General features: G+C 42.7%; 1 long non-coding RNA gene across 1 annotated transcript in view; it reads left to right on the top strand.

Annotated features, from left to right (window-relative positions):
• The window catches only part of LOC147000376 (uncharacterized), an 85,517-nt gene that overhangs the window by 45,210 nt on the left and 22,201 nt on the right, over positions 1-18,106 (top strand). The window lies entirely within an intron of this gene.

Genomic DNA, 18,106 nt, shown 5'->3' on the forward strand with positions numbered 1-18,106 from the left:
CTTCTAGGACCTCACTCTTTTCCTAGTCAAGGTTCGTTCCTTTAAAAGCTTTACCAACTTCCAGAGGCAATGACCAAAGTCCAACCCATGGACCTTCGGGGACCATTCTCAATAGATAGAAATATTTTTTCAGCTCTCTTTCTACTTCTGCCATGTCTCATGCGCCCACAAACACCGTAGCCTAAGCACCTTCTAATAACTGGTTTCCTTATGATCATTTGTCTAAGACTCTCCACAGAAGGTTGAGTAGAGGTGATAGTTCCCACCTAAGACCACCAAGGTGTCACCTCACTTCACTGACCCCGGATTCCCTGTGGCTTAGCCACTTGCCTGCAGCAGTCACAATCTCTGCTTGGTCACTTCAGAGCCTCTGCGCTGATATCTAGTGTAGAGCCCCCTTCTTAGCATGCCACTGAACACCCAAATCCTCCTGTTGCTGGGCAATTGGATCGCATGCCAAACTTCCTAAGAGAAACTGACCATTTTGCTAAACAATGGATTAAATAGTATGAAAAATACAGCTTTCCGAGCTCTCTTGGCCTCACAGGACCCACACCATGATCTCAACCCCGTATCTGTATCGCTGCAGTCCGCAGTCGTCAGAGTTAGATGTTGACTTCATTTCACATTTAGCTCTCATGTTGAGAAAACAAAATCCTTATATTGGGGTGTGTATTCCCAGAAGGCAGGCACACAGTATTTCTTCATTGTTCTCACACCTAGTAGCTCCTTTGCAGATCCCTGTGAGCCGCTTCAGGGATGAGGAAATGCATAACACCAGGGCAGATGTGCCCCGTTCTAGAGAGCTAGTCAAGTTCTTCCAGTCCATGTTTGACTCAAGCCATTTCCCATCTGCACACTGCAAGTTCGGCTCTCTGTCAGGGATGACAGACAGACAGTGTAGTAGAACAGCTTTCACGAATAGTACTATCAGCTGCAGCGGAGGAGTCCTGAGGCCGCCTTTAGATACAGCTTAAAGGCGTGGCAGGATCCAGCTGCAGCATCTTCCTCTGAGGGTGGGGCGTTTGCCATTCGGACTCTGAGGGATTTGATTGTATGTAGGGGGTTTATCAGCAGTGGTTGGCCAATCTTCCCACCCTTTCCAATTGCAAGTTTGTGGTGCTGTTCTGTTCCCGAGGAGTAGTTTATCTTCTCACACATGCACCGGAAAGAATGTCTAGTACGTTCGAGGGAAGGTCTTGAAAGGCTGATAGTATTTTTGTACTTGTTGGTTTTTCGTTTTACCGAGAGTATAAAATATTCTAAGTAAATCTGCAGATGGTTTTTTATGACTGACTAAAAATGTACTCAGTTAGACATTTAATGCAAGACTGATTTATATTATTAAGATGGGTCTGATAGGGCATTGGGGAAATTTTGTTAAATTACTGAGCTTCTTGAGGCAGCCATAGTTGCTTAATAGCTTCTAGAAACCAGCCTTAGGCTGTATAGAATTAAAACTTTCAGGCACAGACGTGGGGGGGAAATGTACCACCCCACATTTCCTGCAAATCAGTTGTTTTCAATTTGTGTTCACTGTGGAAAAAAAAATGATTCAAGGAATATGATTATACTAAAAGAGGGATTTCATGATTGCATCTCATTAAATCATGAGTTGAATAAGAATCCAATGAAAATTATCATCCACCATGCCTCAGAGACAGACCCCGGTAGCATTTTCTTCCTTCGTAATTCTAATGGCTCAATCAATTGGGTTCAGGAAAGAAGCCAGCCACAAGCACTCTGCAAACATCCATATTTGGATGTGATGCCATATCTAAAATGACTTGCCCACTTTAGTCCTCTGGGCTCCTGTCCATATTCCATCTGCAGCCCCACTCACCAGGACCAAGAAGACAGTTGCCAAACTTACCTCGGTCCTTCATTTGCCTACACAAGCTCCTGTCGCAGGGAGCCAGCACATTGCTCTCCTGGACACACTGCTTGCAATCTCTCCTCCCTTCTCTGGTCACCATCACCATCAGCATGCTCAGTAGCCATCCCTTACACTGACTCTAATATCTTCTGTGGCCCACACATCAAGTGTGACCGATTTCAATGAAACGCAATTCTGCTTCAAGTTAGCTCTTGTATTAAACTCAAGTTGTATAGCCAGCTAGTTAGCAAAAAGTCTTTCCTAGCTAAGAATACTCACTCAAGTCTTAGGGATATTGATGAATCATCTATTTAATTTATCTACTTATGCTATCAGCTGAGTAGCCCCAATTCAAAGTGCCTGGGCACAGAAACATTTTCAATATTGTATGTCTTCTGAGTTTTGGAATATTTGCACATATATAATTAGGTGTCTTGATGATAGGACTCAAATATAGGCCTAAATTCATTTTTATGTTTTATATATACCTTATATATATTAACTCAGATGTAATTTAAATAAGGTATTAAATAATAAATAATTTTAGACATGAAAGAAATTTGTAGTTTGCAGTTTTTATTTTTGTAGTACTGGAGACTGAACTTGGGCCTTCACGTGCTAGGTATGTGCTTTATCACAGAATTATATCCTTAGAAAATCCTTATGTTTAGTTTGGGGAAAAAGGGCTAAAACTTGTCTTGGATGGTGTTGAATTTTCTCTGTAACTTGGGTCCATGAATCTGACCCATCTGACTCAGCTTGCTCGGCATCTGGAACTACAGGTTGATACCACCAAGGCCGCCTTGGAAGATCTCACCGTGACAATCCCTGGAAGGTTTTGAATTTAGGTATGCTGACGATTTTGAAGATTTTGGAAAGAAACATTCAACCTGATCCTATAGAATCTCTTCTGTTTTGTAATTCAATATTAGTGAGCTTTTGCACTATTTATATTGGGCTTTAACTTCCCCTGTTCATGTGTGTGCATATGCAGGCGTGAGCACGTGCATGTGTGTATGCACATATGTGTGTATATGCCGGCGTGAGCATGTGTGTATGCACATGTGTGTGTATATGCTGGTGTGAGCACGTGCATGTGTGTATGCACATGTGTGTGTATATGTCAGAGTGAGCTTGCACATTTTAATTAGATCTGTGTTCCTTGATGCAAAGGAAAAGAACCATTCTATTTAATTGTTAAAACAAACAGGCTGTACATTGCGGTGCAGACAGAACTGTCATTAGTTACGTCATTGAAGACCCGTATGAGAGAGAGCAAGAAATGGGGAGTGAAGAGAAAAGATGGAGAAGGGGCCATAGCTGTTGTGAAGCCTCAGAGCCTAAACAAACAAACAAACAAACAAACAAAAAACCAAACAAAGTGATAAAACAAATGGTAACTAGAGACTTCCTTACTCTGGAGGGATGCTCAGACTCTCAGAACTACCTACGGCTGCAGAGCTGGTTTTCTTCCCTCAAATTCTTGGCACCTCTGTTCACACAGAAAGCATCTGAGTTCTTTTCCCAGATGCAGATTCCAAAAGGAACCACTTCAAACAAAACAAAGCCTTTGTTTAAAAACATTACTTGCATGTAACGCTGTACGCTAGAGCTAATGGAGCCTGGCTGTTGACTGGTGCCCGATGTGTACCAATGTCAACTATGTGATCATTGATCTTGGAATTGCTTGTTAGATCTCAAATCTGGTGACACAGATGGGACCTTCCACATCCACAATTGATAATATTTTGGATGGGAACACTTTCTTGCGTTCTTTTTTAAGGAAAGACTTCATTTAACTAAAGATGATGTTTTTAAATAGAACCAACTACTCCCTTCTACTTCTAGTTATGGGGAAACAATTGGAATGGAATGCCTGTGAAAACAGAGCTACCAGGATTCTCAGAGTGGATGTTTCATGAGGACAATGTCAGGGAGAATGAAAGGCCTTCAGAGAAGAGAAGAAGGCAAAGGGGGAGGAAAGGGGGAGGGGGAGAGGAGGGAGAGGGAGAGAGGGAGGGAGAGAGTGAGAGAGGGAGAAGGGAGAGAGGGAGAGAGGGGGAGGGAGAGGGACAGAGAGGGAGGGAAAGGGAGAGATGGAGAGGGGGAAGGGAGAGGGAGAGATGGAGAGGGAGGGGGAGAGGGAGGGGGAGGGGGGAGAACAGGAGAGGGGGAGAGGGGGAGAGGGAAGGAGAGGGAGAGAGGGAGAGAGGGAGAGAGGGAGAGGGGGAGAGAGGGAGAGGGGAGGGAGGGGTTGATTTTAGAAACTAGAAGAACACACATGCACACACTTCCAGGAAGTTTGTATTTCAGGTCCTAGAAGATCCTAGTAGATGTGATTTCAGGGAGTGTTCAGCATGAGGTTTGGGATCAGGGAGCTTACAGACGAAGTTGAAGCTGTGTTTTCTCTTGTACAGACCTAGCCCCCAAATGTTGTCTTTTGTTGTGTTCCAGGACAAGTTTATTAAACACCTACTGAAGGTACTATCCCATTTCACTGGCCCACTGGAGAAAACACATTACCCCTAATGACAAGGGCATTACCTGGTCAATGCAGAAATTTTGTTAAATACGTAAAAGTCCATCGTCAGAGCAAACAGCAAGTTATCTTAACACATTTTTGTATTTGTTATTGCAGTGGATTTTCCAAATTAAGTTTATTATCTGACTGTTTCATCATGGGATAATGCACACTGAGTATTCTCATCACCATCTTCTCTCATCTGTCTCCCAGCCTGTCAGTCAGTCAGTCAGTCAGTCAGTCAGTCAGTCCTTTCTCTCTCTGTAAATCCTTTCTCACAGGCAGGTATTTTGAATTGTTTTGAGACTGAGTCTCTCCAGAGCCTTGCACATGACTATGGGCGTGGAATGACTCATTGAAGTCTTGAAGGCTTACCAGTGGGGACTCAAACAACTAAAACCAGTGACACCTGTCAATAACCAATATTTCCCCTGAGAGAGCTAGGGTCCCAGATGCCCCAGTCCTTCCCATGATTGACTGGCAACAGGACCAGTCTTGTACAGACCCAGTGCACACAACTTCATTTGCTATGAATTCTTGATCACAGTGGCTGCGTTGTGCCTAAAAGGTAGCATTTTGCAGTCCTTGTTCTTTACATTCTGCCTGCTTCCTTCATGCTTCCTGAGTTTCTTGCTGGGGTAGAATAAATGCTGTATTTAGGGATGAATATCTAACAGTCACCTATTAGCATCGTGAGCAGCCATGAGTCTGCACTCACCACCAGTAAATATGAAGAGAAGCTTTTTGTTGTTGTTTTGTTGGGTTTTGTGTGTGAGTGGTCAAAACTGAAAGTAGCTAGCACTTGTCTAAGGGTATAATCATAAATATTTAGAAGCATTTTGATACCATATCATCTTACTAGGATAGCACTGGTACATTCACCCCAATGGTTTCTGGTCTCCCCAACCTTAAGTACCAAAGATGAACTCTCTTCTGTGGAGGAGGCCTCCAATCTAATCAAAGAGTGATTAGTTAGTTATCCCCAAACAGCTATGCCAGTATTGCACAACTGGGCACATTTTCTCTGACAGGTTGGTACAGAACATACAAGAGCCACAGCTGGATGAAAGTGTCACTAAGTTTTCCCACCAGAAGCCTGTTACAGCACCTTTGCACATACTGGATGCTCGAAAGCTATGGCTTTTAAGTCCACCCTCTGTCTGTGGATTCTGTATTTGTGATTTCAACCAACAGCAAATCAAAAATACATGATTTTTTTCTCTTGCGCTTATACAAATTTTTTTCTTATCTATTCCTCTATTTTCTCATCTCTTATTCTCTAAGCAATATCATATGACAACTATTTGTACAGAATTTTCATTGCATTTGATAGGAGGAAGCACACAGTTTTAAAATAAATGGGAGTGTGAGCATAAGTTATAGCAAATAATGTGACAGACAGTGTGTGAGGGACTTAAACACTCACAAGTTTTGATATTCAAAGGGTCAAAGAACCAATCACCTCTTGACACTGAGGGTTAGCTGTAGAAGACAATATGGTTTTCCTACACAGCATTGATATCCTGTTTTTAAATTATTATAGTTATCTAAATATACATTTATGAAATGGTATTCTGTCTCAGCTGATTCCAAAGCAGAGACTACTCCAAATGGACATTACAAAATCGACACCTGACTCTTAAATACTGAATTCATCAACTGCTTTAATGGAAGGAGACCTTAGTCACAGAGCATTGGGGTGGAAGTCGGACCCAGGAAACAGGAAGATCTGACTGTTCCTGTTAGATCTTTGACATTGGGTAAGAAATCCTTTGGCCGAAAATACTGCTTACTTTTTAATGTGTGATATTTATTGCTTTTTAATTCCACATCTGACATATCTGAGTCACTTTGTACATGGTATTAAGGGAGGGATGTAGACTCTGTTCTCCGGTGAGATATCTTGCTTGGCAGACACCATCCACCTCACACCTTCCCCAGGAGATCCGTGAGTCTGCCAAAGCTGTTGTCTCTTGTGCACATGGACCCGCCCTAAAGCTTTCTGTTCTTGCCTAAACAGTACATACCACTACAGTAGCCCTCCTTCATATACAGGCATGCTTTTTGTGTCCAGTTACACTCTCAACTATGATTTAAGAAATGTTATGGGGTCTCTTCATTCTTTTAAGGGACAGACAACATTCATATAATGTTTATTCTATTACGTTGTTAAAGTTGTTAGGCTTCATTATCAGTTATCTTATATCTTTAATATCTTACTATGCCTAACTTCTGTGTGTGTGTGTAGGGAAAAACATAGTACATATAGGTTGAGCATTCTAGCAGTTTCAGATACACACTGGGGGCTTGGTAAACATATCCTGGGGATAAGAGGAGGGACTGCGGTGCCACCATGTGTTTATTGCTACAGATTTGTGTAAGAAATCTGCTGTATAAGTTTTCTCTTCTTTCAAAATTGACTCAATTACTCCCAAATATTCTTCCAAACAAAAGTCGAATATCAACATGTTGAATTAAAAATACACTTGGAATTTTTTAATCACATTTACATTTAATTTTTAGATTAACACGGGCAAAATTTTTATCTTGATATTCCGAAACAGGGCATGTGGTGTCTCCTCATTTAGTGATAGAAATCTTTTCTGGATTTTTAAAATTTGATAATCAGTACAATACTATATGTTTCAGTGTTATAAATTATAAGCATTCTCACACACTTCAGAGAACTTTTAGCTCTTTATAGTAAAGTATACATGTCCACTTACTCACACACTCACTCATACACATATTCATACACACATACACACACACACATGCACACACATACATAGACACACACACACATGCACACGCATACATAGACACACACACACAGTGACACCTTTCCCCACCAAATTTCTCAGATGTATTACATTATAATCTATTCTATATTCCCACCAAAAGTTAATGAGAACTCCAGTCACCTTGAAACCTTGGCACACTCGGTTCCGACGTATAAAGATGTAATTACCACCTAGGCCATGTGTATTGGCATCTCGTCATGACTTTTATTTTCTTACTCCTGATAACTAATGACAGAAGACATTTTAAGTGGGGCCACTGACCCCTTGCATGTCTCCCGTTGCATAAAACTCCGAGTCCAATGCCTAGGTTTTTAATTTGGATGGCTATCTTTTTTTTAATCAAAGATAGCATCCAAATGACAGCTAGCTCATCTCAGCTCTTCATGCCAATGCTTTCTGCTGATTTTCCAGTATGGAGGAAGACATGGATCTCACTTTTTAAAAAATATAGTCCTTTTTTGTCTGAAATTGGTTTAAAGATATTATATCTTGATCTTTGCATTTCAGGACTTGCATTTGAGACACATGTTTGTATTTATTTGAGGATTTTCTTAAATCCTCTTCCATCTCCAGCTGATGATTCTCACAGTTTGGGACCACGTAGTCTCAATTGCAAACTAAAACTATTGCCTTATCTAATATTCTGTCATTTTTGCTTCAACAGTGTGTCTTGGTTAGGTTTCCATTGCTGTGAAGAGACACCATGACCAAGGCAACTCTTATAAAAGACAATATTTAACTGGACTAGCTTGCAGTTTCAGAGATTCAGTCCATTGTCATCATGGCAGGAAGCATGGTAGGAAGCATGGCAGTCCGCAGGCAGACACTGTGCTAGAGGAGCCAAGAGATCTACATCGTGATCCAAAGGCATCCTGAAGGAGACTGTCACCTGCAGGCAGCCAGGAAGAGGCTCTCTTCCACACTGTGTGGAGCCTGAGCATAGGAGGAGACTTCAAAGCCCATCCTCACAGTGATACACTTCCTCTAACAAGGTCACACCTCCCAGTGTTGCTACTTCCCATAGGTCCACTGTATGGTTGCATTTTGTATGAGCTCATGCCGGTGCTGTAGCTGGTCTACTGTCTTACTTGTCGCATGTCTCTATTGCCTGTTTTCATGGGTGCTATGTGTGTGCAGGTATACATGGAGAACAGAGAATGACGTCAGCTCTCCCCTTGTGTTTTTCAGACAGGGTCTTTCACTGGCCTGGAATTCTCCAAGTAGTATAGGCTAGCTGACCAGTGATTCCCAAAATCCACCTCCTTCTGCCTCCTTAGCACTGGGGTTACAAGCATGCCATCACAGTTGGTGTGTCTGTGTGTATGAGTAAGTGCCTGAGTGTGTGTGTGTGCATGTGTTTATGAGTGAACGTGTATGTGTGTATCCATGTGTGTATGTGTGTGCGAATGTGTTTGTGTCTGAATGTGTGTGTATATATGTGTATGCATGTGTTTGCGAGTGTGTATATGTGTGTTTATGCATATGTTGGTGAGTATGTGTGCATGTGTGTTTATGCATATGTTGGTGAGTATGTGTGTATGTATATGCATATGTGTGTGCATGTATGTATGTATGTATGTATGCATGCATGTGTGAGTGTGTATGTATTCTGGGAACCAATTCCAGATTTTCTGGGTTCTCAAGCAAGCACTTACTAAGAGGAGCCATTTTCCAGCACCCACTGCCCTTTTGATTGTTGTGACATATTTTCTGTCACTCCAACCTCATCTTTCACTTATCCCAACTTTCTCTGTGGTGTTTGCTTATTTCAAGCATTCTCTGGCAGAGCAAAGAATAGTAACTTGTTTCTGCTAAACCCAGTCTTCAAGCTGCTCTTGCTTTACAAGTCTGGCCCATTTACATTGACTGACTTCTATTGAATTAAGAATAATTTTTGCCATCTGATTTCCTGTTTATTTGTATTTATCCTCCTTTTCTTCTTTTCATTTTGTTTCCTTATAAACACTAAGCCTTCTTTGGCCCGTTTCAATGCTAAGCATCCTGATTTTGTCCTCACACATTTGGCTTTTATTTAGAACTTCGTGTTTATTTAACTTGTATTAATCCTTTAATTGAACAGTGTCTTTGTGTTAACCGACACATACTTCAGCAGGTTGTCATGTCCCTTTAGACCTCTCCTAATAAGTTGTCTAGAATTCTAGCTATGAATTGTCATAAACATGGATTGTAACTCATCTCTCCAAGTCATTAACGTATCATGCCTGAGTGTACCCTGTAGACACAATGATTGGGGAAGGAGCTGGCAAGGGCTGTTTCAGGAAAACTCAAGCAAGAAGTGAATGCTCTAATCTAGATATATCCATCGTCCCATGCCTTCATCCCTGCCTTCTGTCACCTGTCTTCAAAACCCTAGGGGAAGCTGGGTAAAAATGAATAAGAATGGATATGTATGTATGGTCTCTTGATGTTTTATAACCACAAAGACAGGGTGCCCAAGCCCATGGTCTCAAACATTAGGATACTACTGCTGTGATCATATGCAAGGTAGGGACCATGGATACTGACAGCTTGACACAAACTTAGACCCACATGGGAAGAGGGAACCTCACTTGAGGAATTGCCTCCATCAGGTTGGCCTGTGGGCGTGTCTGTGAGGTAGTTTCTTGATTGATTGACAATTGATTCAAGAAGACTCAGGGCATCATGGATTCATGTCCTCCATGGGCTGGTGGGTCTGGAATATAAAAAAGGCAGTTGAGCAAGACAGTAGAAGTGTTTTCCATGACTCTCCTTCAGTTCTTGCTTAAGACTAATGCTGGCATTTCATATCTATTATGTTTCCTTTACATTGGTTTCAAATGTATTCAATTTAAATTATCTTCTAACTCAATCCCCCTTTCTCTAATACATATGCATATTTAACATTCTAAAATATTTTACTTAGTTAGCTGAAACTATTTTCCTATACCACTGGACGCTCTTATCTCTCAATGTCTTCAATGCAATAAGATTAAATATATAATTTAAAAATTGTTGTACAGGGGGGATAATTACTTTGTCTCAAATGACAGGCCCAGAATCTGAACTCAGCTAATCTTACTCACGGAGACTAAAGAACCTTGTTAGAATCACTAATTTACACCATGTCATGGGGAAGCTCTTGGAAAGTGGTGGGTATCTTTGGTCTCACACAGAAAGCTTCTTAGAATAGCATAGACTACCCAGCACTGTGACAAGAGCAGGGCTTTCTGCTCTGTTCTACTCAGCTTTGAGGGCAGGTCAATTGGCTGCTTCTCACTCTGCGCTGCCTGTGTGTCTTACAGCTACAGTGGCCACATGTTGATTATTCTCTAAGTCCAGAAGGCACAGTTGTAGCTACTGACCCTGGAGCAAACAAAACTCCTGACCAAAGAATGTCGAATGGTTTCAGGAACCTGACTGTTCCTCCCATGGCTGATCTAGGCATTGCTGTCTTGTGAAAATGTCTTTAAAGTGATATCTCATAGAGAGACAAAATGTGAGGCCACTGCCCCATGGGCTTTGTGGCTCTTAGCCAAGACACAGGCTTCCATTAGCATTAGGGATGTATTTTCTAAGAGTTCTGGGACCCGGTAATTAGACAGCCAAAGGCAAAATTCTCCTCCTCAACATCCCATTACCACAGGGGCCAGGGTTTATTTATCAGGAGGCCATCGATTTCTTGGTCCCAGAGTGGGTAATGCTCAGATGAGTCCACCAGCAGACTGTATCACTAAGAAATTAAACCCCAGAGACCCCAAGATCAAAGGTTAATGTAACATGCTGGCTCTTGGAGCTTAATCCAAGGGTGATGTGAAGTGAGAGCAAAGCAGGGAGGGGGAGGGACAGAGGGAAGGGTGGACACAAGGAGGGAGGGAGAGAGAGGAAGGGAAAGGGAGAGAAGGAATGAGGGAGAGGGGGAGGGGAAGGAGAGAGGGAAGAAGAGAGAGAAAGAGAGAGGGAGGGGAGAAAGGGGAGAGGAAGAGAGGGAGGGAGGGAGGGAGTTGGAGGGAAAGAGGGAGGGAGGGAGGGAAGGAGAGAGAGAGAGAGAGAGAGAGAGAGAGAGAGAGAGAGAAGAGAGGAGAGAGAAGAGAGAGCGCCAAATACTCTGTCTGGTCCTGATTCCTGTCTCACTATGTAGTAATCAAGTGTCTTTCACAAGGAATCTTTGGAAACAAAAGCTAAAGGATCCAAAAGAGAGGTGAGAATGTTGTTGTAACTCCAAGGCCCAGAGAGGACCATGCCTTGCCAGATCTTACAGAGCTGTCGTGGCAATGTTGTAAAGAACTGCATGTTCTACTCTTCAAGTTGTGGGAAATCCCCAGATGCTGTGACATGGGGCATGTGCTGTGCTGTGTGACAGATTAGCAACTTCTCTGAGTGAAATGTTGAGGGCCCTCTGCTGGGACAAGGGCAGGGAAGACAATGGATGTCAAGGCTCTGGGTTTTGCATTGAATACCCTCAATTTGATGATGAGACGACAAGACGACTTGACAACAACAACAACAAAACTGTGAAATCCAAAAGCCTTAGAGTAGAAATGTGACCAATATATCACAAGTGGAGAACCCCATCTCTCTCCATATGTGACAGGTCACCATCAAAATTAAAGTGAACCAAAGAGCTGAATATGAAATTACCCTCAGGGTATGTATGTTGATGAACTGTAAAGTATGACATCATACAAATGCAAATATATTCAAGCCTGAAAAATCAAAAACAGGAAAAACAGGAACTACTTCTTTTTTTTTTTTCTTAGCCAAATTTGACGAAAACTTTATCAAATACTGGCCAGGTCCATACCCAGATTCCAGTGTATGATGCAGAATTACATCAGCCAAGAACTTATGAAGGCAAAACTTGCAAGGCTACACACTTCCTGCGTTTGTCCAATCATCCTAGTGTCCTTTCTACATCCCAGCGTACATCCTAGCCTACATCCTGTGCAGTTGGGGCAAGCCAACTGGTTAACAGAAGTGAAAACATACGGCTTATGACTTTTCGTGAAAACAGCCCTCAACATTGCAGGAAGTTATTTTCCCTTGGGTAAGTGAGGCTTACAGGTTAGAGGTATTTTGTCTTAAAGATCTCCTAAGCACAGTAATTTAAACTTAAAATATAACTTAGGATGTCTAATGGCTCAGAGTCTCCTGAGGGTGGAAGGAGATTGTATGAGCTGAGCTGGGGCTTTTTAATGTCATGATTAAGGGACCTCCTTTCACAGACCTGCCATTTCTGACTGCAACTTAATCTAGGATTTAGCCATCCCACCGTGCCTGGTGGTGTACATGCTTGCAATGTTAGCACCCAGGAGACTAAGGCAGGAAAATGGTTTAGTGCCCTATGTAGCCGTTCCTTCCATCAAATGCATGAACGACGTCTTGTCACAAACATTTTGAATAGAAGATCCTCAAGCTCTGCTGACATCATGAGTTTGCAGTCCATTGTCCTCTGGGTCAGTCGTGCCATTTCTAGATGTTACATACCACCGTCCATAGACTCTCTGAGACCACAGTTACCTCTTCTCCTTGGCACAACGGGAGGTGTGTGCTGGAGAAGCTGGAGGCTAGATGGTGGGCATAGGAGCCTGGGAGAGCATCCACCATGAGTAACCAAGGTAACCAAGGAACACACATTTGCCTGAACCCAATCAGTCCTGAGCAAAGAAGTAACTTTGTCAAATAAAACTGAGAACAGTTGGTTCATGTTATCTAAAACAGGAGCTTAAATTGCTTGCTCAAGGTGAACCAAGTCACAGGGCAAGCTTCTAAGTGAGACCCAAGGACATCAGACTTCTCCTTGGAGAGTACACAGCATGCCGTTTCTCTCAGAGTGGTTGGTGACACCTTTCTTTTACCCTCTTCCTCAAGCTTACCTTGTGTTTGGATGGTAAACTTTACCCTTTACAGAATCTTCCTGGGGTCTGCTAAAGCAGAGGTTTCTGGGCCTATCCAGGTGCTTCTGGCCCCCTAGGTTTGGGGTAGGGCCCCCAAATTTTTCTTTCTAACAGGTACCCAGGTTCCCAGTCTTTGACTGGCTTAGTGTTCACATTGTGAGAGGCACTGATCCTGTGTCAAGTACTAAATATGGGAGTGCATGGCATTTCCATGTAGTGTGTGTGTGTATGTGTGCGCACACGCACGAGAGAGAGAGAGAGAGAGAGAGAGAGAGAGAGAGAGAGAGAGAGAGAGAGAGAGACAGAAAGAGAGAGACAGAGAGACAGAGACAGAGACAGAGAGAGTGAGAGACAGAGATGGTGGGAGGGAGGGTATGTATGGGTTCATGTATGCTTGTGATGTATGCTTGTGTGCATATAGATGAGTGTGCCATATGTGTACGAGTGTGAATGCCAGCAGTTAATAGAAGGTGCGCTTCCAATTGCCCGTCACCTTAGCGGGTGTGATGGGACCTCTCTTCCTGAATCTGGAGCTCAGTTATTTGTCTAGGCCAGCTGTCCACTAAGCTCCAGGTATCTGCTCATCACCACATCCTTAGGGCTGGGATTCTAGGGGTGCATCATCCTCTTTTCCCTTGGGTGTTTTAGATGAACTTAGGTCCTCACACCCGTGTGACAACTGCTTGGCCAGCTGAACTCTTCTCCCAGACCAACTGCAGGTGTTTCTGTCAGAAGCTGAAAATCCAGTCAAGGATCTTAGGGTGGGGATTTCTTTGGGTGCAGAGCAAGGAAAGCCCAGTAAAGGACTGGGGAATTAAAGAGAACACAGCTAGAATCCTGGGCAATGTGGAAGGTATGTAGAATGAACTCCTATGGAAGGTCACTCCCATTCTGGTGGATAAAGGATGCTCCTGAGAGCATCATCAGTCCAACCCTGTGTAGACACAGTAGGAGCCGTCAGAGCCTACCCCAAGTCAGGATTCTTGGGTGCACAAGTGCTATCAGGGCTTTGGTGGGTACTATAGGGATTGGCACCCAGAACATATAGAAGCTTATGTTTTATATAGGGAAATAAATAATATGGATAATATTTTCAAAGCAATTCCAGTCAGATAATAGTAGATTTCAAAATAAGTTATCCCAATAAGATACTATTGATAATTATTTAATGACTACATTAATACTTTGTGCTCAAACTCTCTAACTTTTGGGAAAAAGTCACCTTCCCTTGGCTCCAGAATCTCTTTCAAGAAAGCCCCCCCATCAGGGATATAGAACACCTGCAGACAAAGTTAGGACATAAATGAAGAACCCTCCTATCACATAACAGAGCCACGATTGTTACCAAGTGGCAGAGGTGGCAGCAGTAGCAGCAGTAATGCAACACAGACCACATACTCTTATATGTGCTCCATGCATACATGTGTGAGTGAGCATGCACACAGACATAGACACACAGACACACAAGAGACACATAAACAGACACAGACACACGAAGACACACAGACACACAGACACACAGACACACAGACACACACACACACACACACACACACTGAGATGAATCAACTTCCTTTTCTTCTCACATAACTGTGACCTCTGTGAACAGAGTATTTTTTCAGCCTTTACTCCAGCTCCAGGGAATGGCCCATTCTTGTTCCTCTTCTCTGTCACTGGTGGTTGACAGGAGCCTGGATACCAAGGTAGGTGAAAATGTGAGACTCTGTTGTTAAACAACTCAATTTGAGTCAATCCCTGCCTCTCACAGTTGTATGATTTATAAACAAGTTTCAAGGCCCCTAACCCCAAATATTTCATCACTAGAGTAAAAAGAATAATTGCTTCCTCTGCATGGAAGTAAGAATTAAATGTCTAGGATTTCTTAAATGTTCAATAAACATTAGTCCCTGAAATGACATTGCTCTCAGAGCCCTTGTAAGACTTTGGTTATAATTCTGGCTCTGGAAGTGCCCAGCTCACAGCTTGAACATAATCAGCCATAATCAGTAGGTGTCAGCAGGTTCTGACCCTCTAGAGAGTGGTGGAGTGAACCTTTCTCTGGATTGTGCTATGTTTAATACAAGCATATTTGGACCCTTCAGAGTGGCTGTCCTCTCACAGTTTCCCTAATGCAGAACTTGGTTCTGCCCCAAGACCCAGAGCATGTGGGTAGCATTCAGTGGTTTCATTATTTGTGGACAAGGTTGCTGGCACCCTCTCCACTGCCACCTTCCTGGCAATAAACTAATCCCTTATTCATAACAAACACACTTTTGGTTTATGAATACATGCTACAGAATGCCTTGCTGAATCAAATAAACATTTCACTGTCTTTGCAGACCATGAAATTACTCAATTTTTAATCTGCTTGTTATATTAAGAGAAGAGACTTCTAATTTAATAGGTTCCACAAAAGTAAGCAATTCATAAGCATGTTTGTAAACTCTTTGAAGCCAGAAGAAAGGACATTTCTTGGCCTGAGAAAAAGCCCATCCAGGTCCTAGTATGGGGATTCAGGACGTGAGGAGCCCAGCTCTCCCCAGCAGACTGAGTCTGCAATTGGACCACTTTTCAAAGAAAGGCCCTATCTGATGGATGGCCAGCTCCTGCCCCTGAGTGAGTTTAGACAAATTCCTCATCCTTTTGTGGCAAAACATCAGCTGAAGCCAATATGTGCACCTGAAAGTCTATGTCCTTTATTCTCTTTCCCAGAGTAAAATCACATACTTTTTAAAGCAGTGCTCTGAAATCCAGGAGAAAGTGACATGACTTTACATAGTGTCCATCATAGAGCAAAGGAGTGCTGTGGTATCATTTGGGATTGTGGGATTATATAGTATAAGGGGAACAAATGTTAGCATTGAAGTTACGGGTGATAGTGGAAGAAGGGATGGGTAGCCTTTGTGTAGACTTGCAGCTAGGAATACTAGCCATGAACATCTTGATGTTAGAGAGCTTGTTCACACTGTGAATTGCCAAGATAATCTGATGCTTTGCTAACAGCCTAATCCATAAATATATAGGCTGCCTGATGCGTTGGTCTATATTCACTGCTATTACAAGATGTCTCCTTGCAAAAGGGATGACCCACAAACAGGAAGGTCACCTGCTGTGTTAGTCTACTGTTCTGCTGCTATAACAAGATGACCAGCATCTGGTCAGCCCTGGCTCCAAGAGGAAGAAGAGGGAATTGTTACGTGCAGAAGACATCAAGACTGTGGGCCTTAGTCTTGATAGAACCAACACATCTTAGGGAACTATGTTCACCCCTTTTGAAGGTAGTTCCCACTCTCTAATCATCTTGCCACCCCACCACATCACCCTGGGGATTGAGGTTTTAGCACATGAACCATTGGGGCTCAGAACCACAAACCCATTAGGCTCAGTTTAACTGACATCAGAGTGGAGTTTTGCTGACTTGTGCAGAGCATTTAGAATCATCCCAGAAGTTGTTGGGCTCCCTCCCTCACTACCACATCTGTTTCTCTAGGTTTCCCCTACATCTGTCATCTATCAAAAACTATCTTAAGAGCTGGGCATGGTGGCACATGCCTTTAATCCCAGCACTTGGGAGGCAGAGGCAGGTGGATTTCTGAGTTCAAGGCCAGCCTGGTCTACAAAGTGAGTTCTAGGACAGCCAGGGCTATACAGAGAAACCCTGTCTCTAAAAAAAAATAACAAACAAACAAACAAACAAACAAACAAAAACCTATCTTAAGCTTTGGCAATATCTAGTAGGTGTTCTTTTGTGTCTGGACTACACCACTTGGCACGTGTTTTGGATATTTATTCATAACACGGCACAGGGGCTTACAGGAAGTTGCCATTTAATGCCCATTTATTTAGAAGAGTGCAGCTTTGTAGTGCAGCCTTGTATTCAGATAGAAAATGAGCCCAGTTCTAAAGAGGGCCATCCTCAAAGACCATCGCACAGCGGGCCCTCATTTACAGTGCTCACCTTAAAATAAAATATTTCTCTTCTATTTTTGAGGTTATAAGGACATCATTTTCCTTTCCCTTCTCTCCCTCCCTCCAAGCCATCCCACACACCCCTCCTTAATCTCTTCAAATCCATACTCTCTGGTTTCATTCACTGTTTCTTTGGAAACACATGGACATGGATTTTGGTTTCTAAGACCACACTGATTAGTTTTTCTACTGTGGCAGACAACACTGTAAAATGTGGACTTTGTATAAAAACGCCTCACAACTGGAAAGGTAATGATTTTGCAGCAATGTGCTTCAACATGGATGGAAAGACCAGGGTGAAGGGCAAGAAGCGGGCGGGTGAGGATTGTGGGTGAGTCTTCTGAGGCATAGATCCAGGAGTGATTTCTGTTCCTAGAGAAAGCTGGTAACAGCGGGCATGAGAAGGTACTGGGGGAATAAAAAAGGACTAGAATTCATTGTATCCATGAAATCATTCTTGAAAAAAAAATGCATTCTTAAAAATTTGGTCAATTTATTGTGTGACACAATCTATCACTAAGTCCTGGAGAAGATCAGAGTTTTGACACCTCCCCCCCACACCCCCCCCCCCACACACACAGTAAACTACTAGGCACTGGGTGCTTACACACATCCTTTCATTTGATTAGCATCCTGGTTCAGCACAAGAGAAATGTCCATTGTTTTAGATGAGGAAGTTGAGGTTCTAAGAGCTTACTTAAAAGATTAGTAACCCTACCTCTAAGAGAGGAATGTTTGTACCTTACTGTCATCTTGGTCAGATGACAGATGGCGGGGGCGGGGGGGGGTACCTTGTGAAACCAACTGAGTGAAGACAAGACAATGATCTAGCACCTTAGGGTACTGGATGAAAATTATATTACTATAATGAAAAACAAAATATTTTACTAATATCCATGCATATTTAAAGTTAAATATGCCCTGGCATCAGAGGGAGAAAATTAATATAAAGGGTGAGTGCTCTCTCTCTCTCTCTGTGTCTGTCTGTCTGTCTCTGTGTTTCTCTGTCTCTCTCTTCACATAAACACACACATACACACATGTTCACACACATGCACAG

Source organism: Mus caroli, unplaced genomic scaffold (assembly GCF_978045245.1).
Source record: "Mus caroli unplaced genomic scaffold, Mus_caroli_1 scaffold_18, whole genome shotgun sequence".
Lineage (NCBI taxonomy): Eukaryota > Metazoa > Chordata > Mammalia > Rodentia > Muridae > Mus > Mus caroli.